Source organism: Primulina eburnea, chromosome 1 (assembly GCF_022965805.1).
Source record: "Primulina eburnea isolate SZY01 chromosome 1, ASM2296580v1, whole genome shotgun sequence".
NCBI lineage: Eukaryota > Viridiplantae > Streptophyta > Magnoliopsida > Lamiales > Gesneriaceae > Primulina > Primulina eburnea.
This window is the reverse complement of record NC_133101.1, coordinates 15,848,962-15,868,901: the sequence shown is the minus strand read 5'-3', so window position 1 is coordinate 15,868,901 and position 19,940 is coordinate 15,848,962.

Here is a 19,940-nt window from a genome sequence, read left to right as displayed (position 1 = left end):
TACAGTCGGCACCGGTCGGAACGCAGAAGACCCTGCAATAGATTCTCGAAAGACAATTCCAGACACGGGTCTAAAAGTTGACGCTATAGATGTTGTTGGAATAACAACAGTAGTGGTTGGTGTAGAGGCAGAGACAGATGGTCGAGCAGAGGGAACAACTTTTGGGAACACTTGCCTCAAAGGAACAGTTTCCAGATCAGAGAAAGATGTTGTCTTCTTGATACGAATAACTGTTCGAGCTTTCTTTTTGTGGGGAGTGGGTGGCTGAGAGGGTTTGGTAGGAGCAGCAGACTCCTCGGATACTATTTCGTCAGAATCAGTAGATATGACCACTCTCTTTCTTTTATCTTTCTTCTTAAGTGCCACAGCCTTAGTTTGAGCATCGCCTTCTTCCTTTTTCATAGAAATAAACTCAGCCACAGTTGGCTTAGGTTGAAGAGCAAGCATGTTGGTATCGTCTATCATAGTGATATATGATGCGTCCGATTCAGAAGTGAGGGCAAAACCAGCATCTTTTAGCATTGTGCTGATATGAACAGCAAATCTAGAGCTTTTCCTTGTAACCATATCTTTCATTATTCGAAATAAGAAATGACTCCAATCCATTTTAATTCCTAAAGTGATGGCAACCATCACTCGGACTTTCTCCTTAGTCAGTTTATCAAATGTGCCAACTTTGACCAATAAGGCCTTTGCCACAATGTCAGCAAGCACTTGATATTCTATTTTGAGAAGCTTCTTGAAGCAAGATGGAGACCATTCTTCTCCAGAAGCTGAGAAGGTGCTGAGAGCAGTAGACATCTCTTGCTTAGAAATATCGGAGAGTTCAGAAGTATCTGAAAATGGGAGGAAGAAGGTTGACCCCAATAGTGCTGCATCAATGGAGATGGATGTGTCTCCTTGAGAGTGAATGATCTTTCTTTCTTGAATAGTTGCCCTAGCATAGAATCCAGAAGAGCGGTTTTGTATATCGTAGCAGGTGCTTCCAAGAATTTTCGGAGTCCTGATTTTTCTAGGGCTTGAAACATTTTCAGAAGATTCTCATCCTTGATGGTAAGGACAGAGGAGAAGTTAACCTGGTAAGCATTCAGTGTGTAAGCTGCGGCCTTTTGTTTCCTTAAAGAAAGTAACTTCAAAGAGATTGGGTAAGCACGATTTCAAAAGAAAACAGTAGTTAGAGAATAAGATTCTGGAAACGTAAAAAAAATGAATAGAAGAAACAAAGGCAGTTAATATTCAAAAGAAAATTTACAACCGTCATTGTAAACACAAGGACACGTGTCAATATGTTTACTTGAGTTATTATTTATTTATTTATTTTAAAAAAAATTCAGAACGTGTTAGATAGACCAATGATTTTAAATTTTGAAATTTAGTGATAAGAGCGGGCTTTCCAAGCGGTTACTTTTGAAATAATCAGAAGAGAAGTTGTCGTTTTATAATAACGTCTACTGGAAGTTTTAAAGTACTGAAATAATTGAGCACTTTGATAAATCCAGTACACTTGGTTTTTTATCAAAAGTCGGACATTCTATCTGGTTTTCGGAAAAAGATACGAAAATCTTAGTCTGACTAAAAGACTGTTCCCCCTCGATAAATGCAACCAATAAATGCAGAGATGTGATATCTGAGGACAAGAGGGATGAGTCTTGGTATCCGTGTAACCAAATAGCCGTCTCTTCAGCTTCCTGAGACTCTATATAAGTGCTTGCAAGTTGACAAACTAATTCATTCAAGATTTCTTTTATCAAAACAATACACATGATAGGTGCAAATGATATCTCGGAGTCTTCTCCAGAGTCAGAATCAGCAGAGGAATTCCAAAGACAATTTTCAGTCTGTCGTATGCAGATGTTTGAAGACATCTTTGTCCAATACATTAGTGCTGACAAGACCCAAGCTTGCTAGAGTCTTACAAGACCCAAGCTAGACCCAAGCTTGCTGGAATCTTTTCGGAGAAGACCATCATTTTCTTGCTGAAGTACTTTGCAACAAGAAAAGTACTTCATGCTGCTGATATCAACAAATGTAGTAGACAAACTCAATGTAAAGCTTCTAGTTAAAGAATATTTTGACATTGTTTATCTACTGCTTTCATTGAATAATAAAATAGTTTGAGTAAGAAAAGCTTAGTCTGGTAAATCAGAAGATGTTTCGGTTGACTTTATATTTTTCCACTTCTTCATCGTTTAATGTACTGAAATGGTTCCTTAATAGAATTTCAGTTGAAGTACTTGGTGTTTCTTTATTTTTCTGCAAATAACTCAATGTCAATTGAATAATATATATAATTGATAAATGATAAAAGAAATTCAGAAGGGAGTTTGTCCTCTTATGATAGCTTCTACTGGAAGATAAAGAATGCGTTGTTTTATCAAAAAGACAAATCGCCTTCTGCATCTGACATAAAATCAAGTATAATCAGAATAAAGTTCTCCCTAAATTAATGCAATTATTAAATGATAATTCTTGGTAAATGAACCGTCGATATCTTGACACAGAACGCTTCACATTCTTTACTGTAGTCATGATTACCTCGATCTTTGGTACCTGGTTTGTCATCTATAAATACAGGCATAGAAGTTAGCCATATAGTCACTTTTAAACAAAAAGAATATGGCAGGAAAGAATAGTCCTGATTTGGCTGAGGAGTTCATGAAGGAAGTGATAGCTACAAGGAAGGAGGCAATAGAAGACAAGGTGCTGGAGAAGGCACTTGCTACCTGGACTAAGGTCCAGGAGCTTCAGTCCGCCTTTGAAGGTGGGCTGGTGTCTTCTTCCAAGGAGTTGTCAGCAATGGAGAAGTATTATCGACGTCTCCATAGTCCTGATAGCGCAGACGTCTTCTCTGAAGATGGCGTCTACCTCCTCATGCTCTTAAAGGAGCAGAGGACTCTGAAAAATATTGCTTTTTCAGAAGAGTTTCTGCATACCTCCACCGGAGAGCTGACCACCTGGTTGGCAATCGGGAGAGAGTACGTTAAAAAAGAAATAAAGATTGTACGCCCCCGCTTCTATCATTAATGAAATTTTTATATTTTTTTTACTGATTGTCTCTTTCGCTCAGCTTTTATTTTCTGCAAACTAAAACTGAACAATCACAAGAGAAGATTAAGTCACAATATATCAATAGAATGAAGATAACAAACAATTAGTTTAAGTCTATCAATCCAAGTGTATTTCGAAAATAAGAAAAATTATTCTCAGGTAGAGGTTTCGTAAAGATGTCTGCTGTTTGTTGATCAGTAGGGACATATTCCAGACGAATGTCCTTCTTCTGCACATGATCTCTGATGAAATGATGTCTGATATCTATGTGCTTCGTTCTAGAATGAAGTACTGGATTTTGTGTAATTGCAATAGCACTAGTATTGTCACAGAAGATAGGTGATTCGGAGGCCTGAATTCCGTAGTCTTTTAATTGTTGTTTCATCCATAGTATTTGAGAACAGCAGCTTCCAGTAGCCAGATATTCTGCTTCTGTAGTAGATGTGGCTATAGAATTCTGTTTTTTACTAAACCAGGAGATCAGCCTATCACCAAGAAATTGACAGAAACCACTTGTTCTTTTCCTGTCTAATTTGCAACCTGCATAATCAGCATCTGAATATCCAATAAGGTTGAACGATGAATCATTAGGATACCATAAACCGACATTTTGAGTTCCTTTCAAGTACTTCAAAATACGTTTAGCAGCAATATAATGAGATTGTTTAGGGTTAGATTGAAATCTCGCACTAATAAAAACAGCAAACATAATATCTGGTCTACTGGCAGTAAGATATAACAATGAGCCAATAAGACCATGATACTGAGTTACCTCTACTGGAATTCCACTTTCATCTTTATCAAGTTTGATAGATGAGCTCATTGGAGTGGAAGCAGCAGAGCATGCTTCCATACCAAACCTTTTCAGAAGCTCCTTAGTATACTTGGCTTGATTTATGAAAATTCCAGTATCAAGTTGTTTGATCTGTAATCCCAAGAATAATGTTAATTCTCTCATCATGCTCATTTCGAATTGATCCTGCATCAACTTAGCAAACTTTTCACATAGTTTGGGGTTAGTTGACCCAAAAATAATATCGTCAACGTAAATCTGTACTAATAGAATATGTTTATTCTTGATTAAAGTTAACAGAGTTTTGACTATTGTCCCAATTGTAAAATCATGATTGACAAGAAATTGTGATAGAGTATCATACCATGCTCTAGGTGCATGTTTTAGACCATACAAGGCTTTGTGTAATTTTAATACATGATGAGGTAAGAAACGATCAATAAAACCTGGAGGTTGTTCGACGTAGACCTCTTCTTGTAGTAGACCATTTAGAAAAGCACTCTTCACGTCCATTTGATAGACTTTGAAATTTTTGAAAGCAGCAAAAGCCAAAAATATTCTAATAGCTTCAAGCCTTGCTACTGTTGCGTAGGTTTCATCATAGTCTATTCCTTCTTCTTGTCTAAAGTCTTGAGCAACCAGTCTTGCTTTATTTCTGATCACTGTGCCTTCTTCATTTAGTTTGTTTCTGAATACCCACCGGGTTCCAATGACAGCTTGGTGAGATGGTCTAGGTACTAGAAACCAAACTTCGTTTCTTTTGAATTGATTCAGCTCTTCTTGCATAGCTTCAATCCAACTAGGATCCAGAAGGGCTTCTTCAATTTTCTTTGGTTCATCCTGAGAAATGAAAGCAGCGTGCGTATATTCATTAATCATTTGCCTTCTGGTTCTCAAAGGCGTTGCTGGATTTCCAATAACCAAAGAGGGAGGATGAGATTTTCTCCAAATAAAAGGGTTTAAAGGAATTTCTTCCTGATTTGATATATTTGGATTGATCTCATCTGAACCAGTAGCAGGTTCTGGATTATCAGTTGCTGGTACTGGTATGTCTAATATTTGTACTTCTGGTTCTGCTAATGGAATGTCTGGTTCTGGATTTTGAACATCTTTTATACTAGCTTTTGTATCATCTTCACTATCCAGTTCCAAGTGAATTTTGTCTAACCTGTTACTCAAATTTGACATATTAGATATTTCAGGAGCACTGTTGTCCTCGTCAAAGAAAACATGAATCGATTTTTCAACAGTAAGAGTTCTATTATTGAAGATTCTGAAGGCTTTGCTCACAGCAGAGTAACCAAGAAAAAGTCCAGCATCTGATTTTGAATCAAATGCAGTTAAATAGTTTTTGCCATTATTGAACACAAAGCATTTGCAGCCGAAAACATGAAAATAAGATATATTAGGCTTACTCCTTTTCCATATCTCATAAGGAGTCTGGTTATACCTTTTGTTGATCATTGTTCTGTTTTGCGTATAGCATGCAGTGTTGATTGCTTCTGCCCAGAAGCGCTGAGAAATGTCTGCATCTGCTAGAATTGTTCTAGCAGCTTCCTTGAGGGTTCTGTTTCCCCTATCAGCTACTCCGTTTTGTTGAGGCGTTCTGGCAGCTGAATATTCATGATGAATCCCCTGTTCATCTAAGTACAACTCAAGAATTCTGTTAGTGAACTCAGTACCACGATCACTTTTGATTTTAATTATAGAAGAGGATTTTTCATTTTGAATCTTTTTCAGAAGTTTGATCAGGAGGCTACTGGTTTGATCTTTTCCAGCAAAAAATATTACCCAAGTAAATCTAGAAAAATCATCAATAACAACAAGGGTATATTTCATTCCCCCTAAGCTCATGATAGGGACTGGACCAAATAAGTCCATGTGCAGCAATTCCAAACATTTTGAAGTCGATTTGCTGCCTTTGTTCCTGAAGTTGGATCTTATCTTTTTCCCAAGCTGACAAGCAGAACAAATATGATTCTTAACAAAATTAATATCAGGTAAGCCGTCGACTATATTATGCTTTTTGAGATTGTTGATAGATTTGAAATTCATATGATTCAATCTCTTGTGCCAGAGCCAATGTTTCTCACTAAGAGAGGCAACTAAACATGTAGGAGCATTAACATGATCTAAGTTCCAAGAAAATCTGTAGGTGTTGCCCTCTCTCTTTCCAGTTAATACAGTAGACTCAACAGAATCTTTAACTGTGCATGTGTGCTTCTGAAAAATTACAGAATAACCATTATCACACAGTTGACTAATTCTGATTAAATTATAACAGAGATTCTCAACCAGTAGTACGTCATTGATAGTTATATTACCATGGATAATCTTACCCTTACCCACGGTTTTACCTTTTGATTTATCCCCAACCGTTATTTTTGGTCCAGTACAACTTATTACTTCTGAAAGTATATTTTTCTGTCCAATTATGTGTCTGGAACATCCATTGTCCAGATACCATGTGGAGCTGCTTACTTTACCTTTCTTTACATGTTCCTGCAAACACAAATTTTAGTATTTGGTACCCAATCTACTTGGGTCCAACCTTATTAGTCCCTTAGGAACTCACATTTGTACAATTTTTGGTGATTTTGTACTTCGAGTATCCAAGGAGGTGTGTGCAATATAGGGTCTATTATTTCTATGCATCTCAGAATGTTGTTCTTCCCTTCTGTTCCTATTGTCTAGCCTGTATCTCTTCTGAAGAGGTCTAGAATTATAGTACTGGTAGTTTTTAACCTTCATGGAGGGTTGTCTTCCTGAGTTGAATCCTCTACTGGATCCAGAACCTTGGTCAAATCTTCCCTTAGGTTCAATATAACCAAGACCATAATTCTTTCTTCTGTTCATCTGATTTATATTTCTTTCAACTTGAACAGTCGGTACTTCTGGTTCATATGTCACACTGGGTTTAACAAATCGAATGTATTTTGTTTTGCTGGTATCCAGTTCTGGCTGAGTATTGATTTCAGAAGTGCTTTCATCATTGCTGAATCCGAGACCAATTCTATCTCCAGATTGCTTCTGCAATTCTTGCATCTTTTTCAATGAAATAGAAGACTTATTCCAAGCACTTACCAGAACAGACAGCTTCTAATTTTCAGATTTCATTGTCTAGTAATCTGCTTTTACTTTCTCATTCTCGATTTTCAACTTACTCATCTCCACTTTCAAATCATCGCAGCTATTCTCTTGCAAGCAAGTGAACTTACTGACTTGATTTCTTAAGTTTAGATTTTCAATCTTAACTTCCTCGAATGATTGAGAAAGTCTTGAGTACTCTCTTACCATGTCATGTAATGCCTTAATTAAATCAATTCGTGTAAATTCGTCATAGTCGAAGTCGAATACCTCTTTAGATGTTGAGTTTGATTCAACATCTGCCATAAGACATTTAATCTCTTCTGCATCACTTTCACTAGAATGACTTTCTGCGTCAGATGACTCAGAGCTGGAATCCGCCCATTTAGATTTGCTTTCTTTAGCAATCATTTCTTTGCGGTCTTTTCTGAACTTTTTGTCATTCCTTTTGTACTCTTTCTTCTTCTGGTCATCTTTCTTGGGCTTTGGACAGTCAGCAATAAAGTGACCAATCTTTCCACAGTTGAAGCATGCCATATCACCAGATGGTGAATCTTTCTTGAAGTTGCGATTAGGGTTTTGGTAGGCTCGGTGATTCTTTCTCATGAATCTAGAGAACTTTTTCACAAATAAGGACATAGCTTCATTGTTGATTTTTTCAGCAGTCTTTTCAGAAGTACTTTCAGCAAGGGTAACAGGTACTGCTTGTGGAATGACTGCAGCAGCAGCAGTAGAAGTAATAACAGCAGTAGCAGCAAGGGCCTTGGTTGGCAGATTTGTTGAGGGCTCTTCTCCAACTCTTACTTCTAGTTCGAACTCGTAGGCTTTTAAGTCAGCAAACAAGTCATGTAATTCCAACTTGTTTAGATCTTTAGAGACTCTCATAGCCATTGTTTTTACGTCCCATTCTCTGGGTAATGCTCTCATTACTTTGAGCTCTATTTCTCGATTGCCGTGCTCTTTGTCCAGAGCTTCTAGCTCATTGACTAGGCTACTAAAACGTTCATCAAACTCATTTAGAGTTTCACCAGCCTTCATCTTTAAATTTTCAAACTTCTGCATTGCTACAGACAATTTATTTTCTTTTGTTTGCTCATTTCTTCACATATCTGAATGAGCTTTTCCCAGATCTCTTTAGCAGTAGAACACATCTTGATTTTGCTGAATGTGTTCTTATCAAGAGTTTTGTAAAGAATGTCCTTAGCGACATTATCAAGATTGGCTTTCTTCTTATCTTCACCAGTCCATTCGTTTCGTGGTTTTTCAACTATTTGAGTTGCACCCTCAGTAACAACAATAGCTGTATTTGGCTTTAAGATCTTTAATGGTCCGTCTATGATGACATACCACATGTCATCATCCTGCGCTGCAAGGTGAGCTTGCATACGGATCTTCCAATCATCAAAATCTTCTTTCGAGAACATGGGAACCTTGATGAAGTGTGCCATCTGTATGTATTTTTAAGGACAAGAATAACCTGCTCTGATACCAATTGTTGGGGATCGAGGAAGAGTTTAGAGGGGGGTGAATGAACTCTTCTCCAATTCCATCTTTTCTTTCTCGGATAAAGAGGGTGCTAAAATCCTGTTAGGGATAGTAGCTTTTCTTGTCGTGAATACTTCCAACAGATTACAATATTAAGTGCGGAAACAATCTGATGGAGTGAATGAAAATAGTAATATCAGTAGATATCAGTTGTTTATGGAAGTTCGAAGATAAAGTCTTATACGTTTCCCCTTCTTCTGTTTCCAGAAGGTATCACTAAAGACTTTGGATTTTACAGTAATACTCTTGTGCACAACCACTTCAGTAGGGCTTACCCTTTGCCTACTGAAACTCTTAGTTACTCAACACAGTGAAAATACGATACAACAAAGTTCTGAAAAGACTCTTTTCAGATTACAAACTCTTCTTGATAAAATATGAGTGCAGTGAATAATTATGAAGAGTGTAAGAAACAGTAGCACAAAATGATCTCAATAGATCAGATATCTGCTATGAAGCGTGTGCTGCTTTTCTTTATGTTGAACTCAAAGATATTAAGGATTCGTGGTTTTCTCGGTTCGTGAAATACAGATTGATTTTGAGAGATATTTTGCACTATCTTCTATATGGGTTTGTTCCATATATATAGGTGACTAAGTTCAACGTCTTTAATCAGAAACTGTCTTCTGACTTCTGATAAAATCAGCTTTATTACCGAAATAGGTTCCTGCAGAAAAGCTATAAAGCAATCAGTCCTGTTTTATACTAAAATCGGCAAAGTGAATTAAATGACTTCGTACTGTGATTAATGTTGCAATTAATATTTGTACTAGAAAAAGGTAACAGTAACATTTAAAGCTGATAACGTTAAGATGTCGAGTCTAATAAAGTCCTTTCCTCTGCTTCTGATTCTATATCCGTTTAGGTACTTCTTCTGCTTTTCTACGCTACTGATTCTGCATTTTAGTTATCTACTGTTTTAACGAGTGATCTACTGGTTTTGATTTTCATCGTCACAATAAATTTAGATCTAACAGTGTAAGCACATTATTTTATTTTAGCCATTAATAAATGATCTAAAAAATAGAATTGACCTTTTTTGGACAAACCTCACCGTCATCATGTTAATTTTCATCACGTGTGAAAGTTAAACAAGTAACCCAAGTAGTTGTTGGAAGAAACATATCCATCCAAATCGAACGAGACTACATAGCCAAATTAAGTCGCTAGTTTTAATTGGTTTTTTTATTATTATTCAATAATGGTTTGGATCGGTTTTAAATTCAATCAAACCAAAAAAAAAAGTTGATTCGGTTCAAAATTTAGATAGAAAAAATTCAAACCAAATGGATTTTTGTAAATGTTAAAATTATAATACATTTTGTTAAAAACTTAATTTACTATGGTTTTTCTTAACTATATAAACTTAATTTAGTTTAATTTATATCATCTCTTTCTTAAATATATTTATTTCTCTTTACTATTTTTCAATAGATATTTATTGATATAAGTGATAGAGGATGAGTATGGAATCACTTTTGACATTAAAGGAATTTATTTTTAGGTTTTTTTTCTTAATTAAATTTTTTTTAGCTAAAGTCATGATGTCATTATCATACATTACCTCATCAATTGTTGCAATGTTTGTTTGTGAATTAATATTTGTTAATTTATAATACTAATTTATAAAATCTTGATTTAATATTAATCCAAATATTTCATTTGGTTCGAGTTTGTTTTTTCTTTCAAAAATAGAATCAATCCGTATTTGTTCACTGCTTCATGTTAGATAGACATGGTGAATTTACTTGACCAAGAGTGATTTAAAGTGTATAGTACTTCAAGAAATTTCAGATTATAAAGGATAAATTTTGCATTTTTATAAATAACAGAAGAAATTTAATTAACTTTCTTGGAAATAAATAGTGGTGGTTAGTAAATAACAGAAAGAATTTTGCATTTTAATATCTCGCCCCCAACACCTCCTCCTACAGCTACGAAATTTCTAATTCCGTCGTCGTGGCCCTCCAACACTGCCAATGCCTTTAAGATGTAGGGTATTTTACTTGCTACCTTTTACATATCTTAAAACCTACGCCTAAATATATTGTTGCTGCAATAGGTGTTGGAAGCTGCAATTTTGAGATCTCGCCCCCAACACCTCTTTCTACCCCTACGGAATTTCTTATTCCACTATGCGGCCCTCTAACACTACCCATGCCATTAAGATGTGGGGCATTTTACTTGCTGCATTTTCCATATCTTAAAACATACTCCTAAAGATATTGTTGCTGCTATAGGTGTTGGAAGCAGCAATTTTGAGATTCGCCCCCAACACCTCCTCCAACCGCTACGTAATTTCTTATTCCGCCGCCACGGCCCTCCAACACTGCCCACGTCATTAATATGTGGAGCATTTTACTTGCTGCATTTTCCAATACTTGAAACATTTTCCTAAAGATATTGTTGCTGCAATAGGGGTTGGAAGCAGCAATTTTGAGATCTCGCCCCCAACACCTCCTCTTACCGCTACGGAATTTCTTATTCCGCTGCCGCGGCCCTCCAACACTGTTCATGCCATTAAGACGTTGGGCATTTGACTTGCTGCAACCATATCTTAAAACTTACTCTTAAAGATACTGTTGCTGCAATAGGTGTTGGAAGTTGCAATTTTTAGATCTCGCCCCCAACACCTCCTCCTACCCCTATGAAATTTCTTATTCTACTCTGCGGCCCTCCAGCACTACCCATACCTTTAAGATGTTGGGCATTTTACTTGCTGCATTTTCCATATCTTAAAACATACTCCTAAACATTTCTGCAGCAACAGTATCTTTAGGAGTATGTTTTAAGATAAGGAAAATACACCAAGTCCATATCATTAATAATGTAAGTGTTAATATACAAGTAGCATGTTCTCACAATTGAGACATGATGTATGATTATATTTTTTGAAAAATCAAAAAATAGTTTTTTTTTTACTTCATTAATTATAAATTTTAAATTTTTTTAATTTTTTACTTCATCAAAACTACTGTGTCGAAATAAAATGTTACAAAAATTAGAAGTTAAGCCCTTGTTTTTTAAATTTTGAAATGAAAAATAATGTTTTACTTCGCCGTTGTTTTTGCTGAAGTTGTTTAGTATATACTACTTCATAATTAATAATCGTCGAAATAACCAGTGGCGACGTAAAAACAAAAAATTCTACTAGTGATACCAAAGAGGAATTGATGCAAAAAGGAGGTAGGAACGAGTAATATTGAAGCCCCGTGAAGAGGAGGCAGCAACGAGTTGAAAAATCTTGGAGTCCAAAATGGATGCAAGCACGGCGTGGAGAGCATGGTGAGTTTTGAGAAGATGGCGTGGAGAGCAGGGTGAAGATTTTGGAGAGAAAAATAGCTAAAATAAATGTGAAAATATTTTGGTTGGATAAATATTGGAGGTGGGAAAATAATTGTTTTCCTCCATATAAAAATAACATCAATTAAAAATATCAGGATAACTTATCTAATATGTTTTTTTATTTTACACATTATTAAATTTTTAGAAGTGTCATTATTAAGTATTTGTAACAACATTTAATTAAAAGTGTCCAAAAAATATCACAATAGCCATTTATTGTTGTAGTGTCTTATTCCATTAATAAATAGATAACCAGAGCAAGTATAAATAGACTTGTATTCGTTGTTCATATGAAAAAAATATTGCATAATTCCTTCGTTTCTTCGGGAATTATTTCACTTCCACGTGTCGTTATTATTCTATTTTCACATGGCGTTTCTATTTGTCTTACTGTTTATCATTGTTACACACGTGTCCGATTCTCAATGGTGTATCTTATGTCCTAACGCAATCAGCGTCGACACAATCAACAAAATTTGCCATAATAGTATTGAACCCCTACGCAGAGACACCGAAAAGGAGGGGCGATGCTTCTTCCCCGAAAATGACTACATTCAGGCATCATATCTGCTGAACAAAATTTATCAGAGGCATATCTCTAAGAACTGCAAAGTTTACAAAAATACTGTTGTGGTAGACACAGATCCAAGTAAGTCAAAATTTATTTTTTTAAATAAGATCCTAGTAAGTTTTGGATTGCAGGTACGTTGGTAACTTGGCGCAAATTATTTTTTTATCTATAAAAATAAAAAATAGTGTTATTAATTTAAAATATATGTATAATAATTTGGTTTAAACAATAGGTGTTGGAAGCTGCAATTTTGAGATCTCGCCCCCAACACCTCTTCCTACCGCTACGGAATTTTTTATTCCTCCGCCGCGGCCCTCCAGCGCTGCCCATGCTATTAAGATGTAGGCATTTTACTTGCGACATTTTTCATATCTTAAAATCCACCCCTAAAGATACTGTTGCTGCAATAGGTGTTGGAAGCTGCGATTTTGATATCTCGCCCCCAACATCTCTTCCTAGCGCTACGGAATTTCTTATCCCATCACCGCGGCCCTCCAGCACTACCCGTGCAATTAAGATTTGGGGCATTTTACTTGCTGCATTTTCAAATCTTAAAACTTACTCCTAAAGATATTGTTGCTGCAATAGGTGTTGGAAGCTCCAATTTTGAGATATCGCCCCCAACACCTACTCCTACTGCTGCGGAATTTTTGTTGTGCCGCCGCGGCCCTCCAGCACAGCCCATGCCATTAAGATATGGGGCATTTTAGTCGTTGCCTTTTCCATATCTTAAAACCTACTCCTAAAGATACTGTTGCTGCAATAGGTGTTGGAAGCTGCAATTTTGAGATCTCGCCCCCAACACCTCCTCCTACCGCTACGGAATTTCTTATTCCGCCGTCGCGGACCTCTTGCACTGCCCATTAAATTATGATTTGGGGCATTTTACTTGCTGCATTTTCTATATCTTAGAACCTACTCATAAAGTTACTGTTGCAGCAATAGGTGTTGGAAGCTGCAATTTTGAAATCTCGCCCACAACACCTCCTCCTACCGCTACGGAATTTCTTATTCTGTCGACGCGGCCCTCCAGCACTGCCCATGCCATTAAGATGTGGGGTATTTTTATTTGCTGCATTTTCCATATCTTAAAACCTACTCCGAAAGATATTATTGATGCAATAGGTGTTGGAAGCTGCAATTTTAATATCTCGCCCCCAACACCTCCTCCTATCCCTACGGAATTTCTTATTCCACTCTGCGGCCCTCCAAAACTACCCATGCCATTAAGATGTGGGGCATTTTACTTGCTGCATTATCTTAAAACCTACTCCTTAAGATACCGTTTTTTCAATAGATGTTGGAAGCTGCAATTTTGATATCTCGCCCCCAACACCTCCTCCTACAACTACGAAATTTCTTATTCCGCTCTGCGGCCCTCCAGCACTACCCATGCCATTAAGATGTGGGGTATTTTACTTGCTGCATTTTCCATATCTTAAAACCTACTCCTAAAGATACTATTGCTGCAATAGGTGTTCGAATCTGCAATTTTTAGATCTCGCTCGCAACACCTCCTCCTACCGCTACGTAATTTCTTATTCCGCCGCCGCGGCCCTCCAGTATTGTCCATTCCATTAAGATGTAGGGCATTTTATTTTCTTGAATTTCCATATCTTAAAACCTACTCCTAAAGATACTGTTGCTGCAACAGATGTTTGAAGCTGCAATTTTGAGATCTTGCCCCCAACACATCCTCTTACCGCTACGGAATTTCTTATTCCGCCGCCGCGGCCCTCCAGCACTGCCCATGCCATTAAGATGTGGGGAATTTTACTTGCTGCAACCTACTCCTAAAGTTACTATTGTTGCAATAGGTGTTGGAAGCTGCAATTTTTATATCTCGCTCCCAACACCTCTTCCTACAACTACGGAATTTCTTATTCCTCCGTTGCGGCCCTCCAGCACTACCCATGCCATTAAGATGTGAGGAATTTTACTTGCTGCATTTTTCCATATCTTAAAACCTACTCCTAAAGATATTGTTGCTGTAATAGGTGTTGGAAGCTGCAATTTTGAGATCTCGCCACCAACACCTCCTCCGACCGCTACTGAATTTCTTATTCTGTCGCCGTGGCCCTCCAACACTGTCCATGCCATTAAGATGTGGGGCATTTTACTTGCTGCATATTTGCATATATTAAAACATTTTCCTAAAGATATTGTTGCGGCAATTGGTTTTGGAAATTGCAATTTTAAGATTTCGCCCCTGACACCTTCTCCTACCCCTACGGAATTTCTTATTCCACTCTGCGGCCCTCCAGCACTACACATGCCATTAAGATGTGGGGCATTTTATTTGTTGCATTTTCCATATCTTATAACCTATTCCTAAATATACTGTTACTGCAATAGGTGTTGGAAGCTGCAATTTTGAGATCTCGCCCTCAACACCTCCTCCTACCACTATGGAATTTCTTATTCATCCGCCGCGGCCTTCAAGCACTACCCATGCCATTAAGATGTGGGGAATTTTATTTGTTTCATTTTCCATATATTAAAACATACTCCTAAAGATACTGTTTCTGCAACAGATGTTGGAAGCTGCAATTTTGAGATCTCGCCCCCCAACACATCCTCCTACCCCTACGTAATTTCTTATTCCACCGTTGCGGCCCTTCAGCACTGTTCATGCCATTAAGATGTGGGGCATTTTACTTGATTAATTTTCCATATCTTAAAATGTACTCCTAAAGATACTGTTGCTGCAACAGATGTTGGAGCAGATAATTTCTTATATCCAGGCCTCTTGCAGTGAAACATATATGTTTTAAATTATCGGGCCTTTTGGGCCCTTTAAATATTTTTGGAGCTTGCTTCTTATTGGGTTTGTTTTCGTATAAGGGGAAAAACATTTCTTTCCCTTATCTTGTGGGCCATCTTTCGTCCCTTACAGGGAGCCCACTAGGAAAAACATTTTTCGTGCTTTGTGGTGGCTTAATAAGTCATAAGTGTATTGACTAGATCTTCAAGGCTATCATATATTTTATTCAATTTGAAGTTCACCATAAAACCTTCAAATGAGGAAGATCATGACAACAAATTGGTATCATGAAGTAACTCGTTAGGAATCACTTATTACAGACCCACCACCTTCTCAATAAGTCCAATCATATATGTACACCACGCTCATGGGCCAAAACCATATTTTGCAGGCGTGTGGTCATGAGCTCCTTGAAAGTAGTGTGTATCGTTATACGAGTTTCATGCACCATGCAACCCTTGCATGTGTATTTGAATGTCAACAGCATTCCACATTTCCTCAAACTGTCTCTACAGTTCATTTGACATATAAACGAGCATATAACACTTTAGCTTACATAATATGGTCCCATCATCTTGCACGCTTTGTCAGTTCAGCAAGATTGACATTAGTGTGTATGATATTTTTTTTGAATTTAGAACAATTTTTCCAGCCAATCTTGAAAATTAGAGTTCTGTTAGCTTATTTTAATGATAGAATGGATTACGTGAAGAAATCGTAAATATACTGATATAGAAACAGAATAAGCGTTATTGACTATTTGAAAATATTTTGTAAGACGTAAAATATAGGCTTTTGTTTTTACGAATTGACTCCCACTATTTTGACATTTTCACCACCCTTTGATAACAAACGGGAAATCTTTCCTTAATGAGTACGCAATGTCCAATTGCGAAATTATGATCCCGAATAATATCAACCAATCATAACTTTCAAAAGATAGAGCCCGATTGCACCTCCTTGCAACCCTTAGGTAATTTTGCCTCACGTTTGAGGAAGGTCCAATAATATGATCTCCTTTCTCTTCACGTGTCGAGCCTAACCCATCCATGTTGTACATTAGTCGACGGTCGCCATGAGATCCCCCAATAATATGAGTCAAAGTCTTGAGAGTTCCACGTAGTTCACATCAAATATATCAGTGGAAGTCACAGCTTTCCAGCGTCAAGGCCTCCCCAATAATATGATCCTGACACTGACCGCGGGTAGCGTTCATCATGCAATCACCGTTGATGGAAGCTAAGGAATTATTAAACTTTCTTTTAATTGTCTTTTTAATGGGCTTGATTTAAATTTTGAATCTCATCCAAAATGAGGGATTTTAATTTAAATTTTGTCTCATCATTATTTTTTAAACTTGTGACATGATTATTTGTATGATTGCCGTATTCATGCAACTCTTATTATTATAGTATTAATAAAGCACATATTGATTATTTATAATATATCACATACATCATAAATAATAAAAGATGATCGATAATCGAGAGCTAATTGATCCATACGAGCCACATATGGATCCATGTCATGTCCATAACCTATGTAAATGCAGGGATACAAATGCAATATTAGATAAGCTTTCAATATTTTTTACATGTCTTCGATCTTCAAAACTCCTTTCGAGGATCGGGCCCACCGTCTTCAAATCTTGATCTCCCACTAATTCTAATATTTACATTAAATATCCATTGCACATTGGGATACAAATTTAGGGCGTGGGAATGGACCATAGACCAGGTACACTTTTATTTATCAAATAATCAAAAATTACAACACGTAAAATATCCTAACATACACCTAGCATATTGGTCATGACTTTCGATAATCCTCTTACCTTATAATATCATATATTATATAAATTTGATAATATCACATATTATCAATAAATCGCGTATCTCGTAAATTATCACTAACCGCTTTAATTATCAAATTAAATAATTATTTTTATTTTATTACAAATAATTAAATTTCTTGTAAAACACATTTTATCACAAATAATTAAAATCATATTTCAATTATTTAATTTTCAAGAAATTAATTTTAACAAAATTATTGTCGGGGTAAAATCGTCCGTATTTTCATAAAATGTCAGTTTAACCCAAAATTTTGAAAAATAAAAAAATCGCCCCTAGGCCCGAACAATTCAAGCCCGCGACCCAGCGCGGTCCCCGAGACGTTCACGGGCACCCGCCCGCTAGCCGCGTTCACACTCGCGTACGGCACCGCGCGCGTATGCTCGTAGCAGTTCCGAGCAAACCCCAATTTTTTTTTAAAATCCGGTTTTTGAAAAATAATTTTGAGAAGCGTTTTTCTTAAAAATTATTACACGGTTAGAAATAATAAAATCAACATAATTTAATTTAAATCACACGATTGAGAATAACTTGTCTCTGATACCACTGTTGGGACATCGTATTCTCGCACCCAAGATGCAGCAGAAGTTTAAAAAAAAATTCTTGGGCGTCATGTGTTTAAAATCATTCATAGGATATTTAGAATTATACATTTGCATTCTTAACGCTGGACTCCAAACGATTCCGCTTTTCACGCGGAGATAGCCCTTCTTGTAAATCCCAACAAACGGCTCTCCTCTTTGATAATCTAATCAGGTCCATGATCGAAGATTGTTTCTCTTTTGGTTTGCACGAGAAAATCCAAACTATTTGTGTGTAGAGACTATATCCTCTGAATTTCCAAAATCCTAAAACGAAACGGCGCGGTGGAAGAAGAAAGGAAGTGACCGAAATTTTCACCAATTCCTTTTGTCTTGGCCGAGAGCCTTTTTTTTTCACGGGAAAAAAATAATTGATTCAAAATCAATCATTATTTAAGCTAATTAAGTCATTAATTAAAATTAAATTAAAAGACTTAATTTTGCTTGCAACTCAACATGGCCGAGAGTTTTTATATTAAGGAAGGAAGATCTTTTCTTTTCTTTTATTTTTTTTAAATTTTTGCGCTTATTGATTCTTTATCAATATTATGTATTCTCGATCCATAATTAAGCAAATCTAATTTTCTCATTTTTGCCAAATTTTCTTTCAATTCCTTTATGATGGCCGAGAGTTGAGATTGCAATTGGGAAGGATATTTCATTATATTTAAATTCTCATATTATTAATATAGTATATTTATCAACTTTTAATAATAGATGATATATTAATACCATATATAAATATATTTTATATCACCATATAAAATATATATATATATACATAAATTAAATTAAATAACCATTATTTAATTTATATAATTAACTTATAGGTTAATTAAATTCTAGACTCCTCTAGAATATGTATGAGAATTTGTACATGTTAGCAGTCACTACTACTAGTATCACCATTTAATTAATAAATTATAAATTCAATAAATAAATGATTCCGAACTCGTATAACCTCTATCGACGATCCGAGAGCGCCGATGTACTAAGGATACAAATCTTGTTCATATAATGAAAAATGAAAATTTCTAAGATCAAAATTTTCACTTACCATATTGGGCAGCTATAAGTTTTAGTGAAATCCTTCACAAAACATGCAGTTCTACTCCTCTTTCTTATTTAGTAATAATGCTAACTTCCATTTCTTCCATCTTATGGAATCAGTTAATAAACTCCTTTATAAGCCTCATGTTTGATCTCCATCAAACTATAGTCGCCAAATTTCAACTCCTTGAAATATGATTATCTCAACGGGAACACAGAATTCGATACTTGTGTGACCCTCAATGGTTCAGGGATACAGCTAGCCGCGGGTTCACATCTCCATATGATTCAGAATAACATTTATTCTTATTCGGGCTTATCCTAGTTAGCCCCATTCTTTTCACCAACACATTGATCAAGAATGTAAGAATTCATTTCTGATTGCACCCATCGGATCATGGTAAGAGAGTCTAGTAGCATCGCCCCATGATCCCCTAGGTATTACTGATAGTGCCTGCAAGAACCTTTAGCCATGGTTAGCGTACAGTAAGATCCCTTCAACACATATATCTCGATCGAATCTGCAACCATTGATATATTTAGAGTTGCATATGAATTCGATAACGATGCGATTTATTGTTGAGTACTAATAGTGGCATGGCATATGCAACTAGGAAAACACATTTCCCTAAAGCACAATTCTTGCTTTGGCCAGAGACTCCTTGATCTTTTAACTCATCAGATCACATATGATATCTTCACCCGCAGGTGAACGATGAATCCCCGACTACAATGCATTTGCTCCTACGTATTTCGAAACTACACCCAACCACGCCACCTGATGACCCTCGATGGAGTCGGTAAACGGATCAAAGTGCATACTAGTACGTATAGCCCCTACATTGTCTCGGGTGACATGACTAACGGTGTAAAACCATAACTGCGGACTATTCCACTCGATAAGTGAGAACCACTTGGATAGTCCGAGTGAGGGTTATTCAGTGCATCATCATATGATCACCCATCTGTGTGAATGGACATCTCCATGCCCTTGCCAATGAAACATTTCGTTTACACCATATACGCTAGTTTCAAGCTCAAGCGACCTTTATCATTGTTTTAGGTGACTGATTCGACTAGGAATCTGTATATAATATACGATACACTTCCTAATAAGTATCATGATCTTGCGTTGCGACGCAGACCTCATGGTACCTATTTTATATTCAATGATTTTATTTATGCAGCTTGGATGGATATACAGATAAACTACAATGTCATAATCGAATAAAATCGTAAAATATTATTAAAATAAATATTGTTTTACATCAGAGTCAATAAAAGTCCGAGCCTGGCTTGCTGG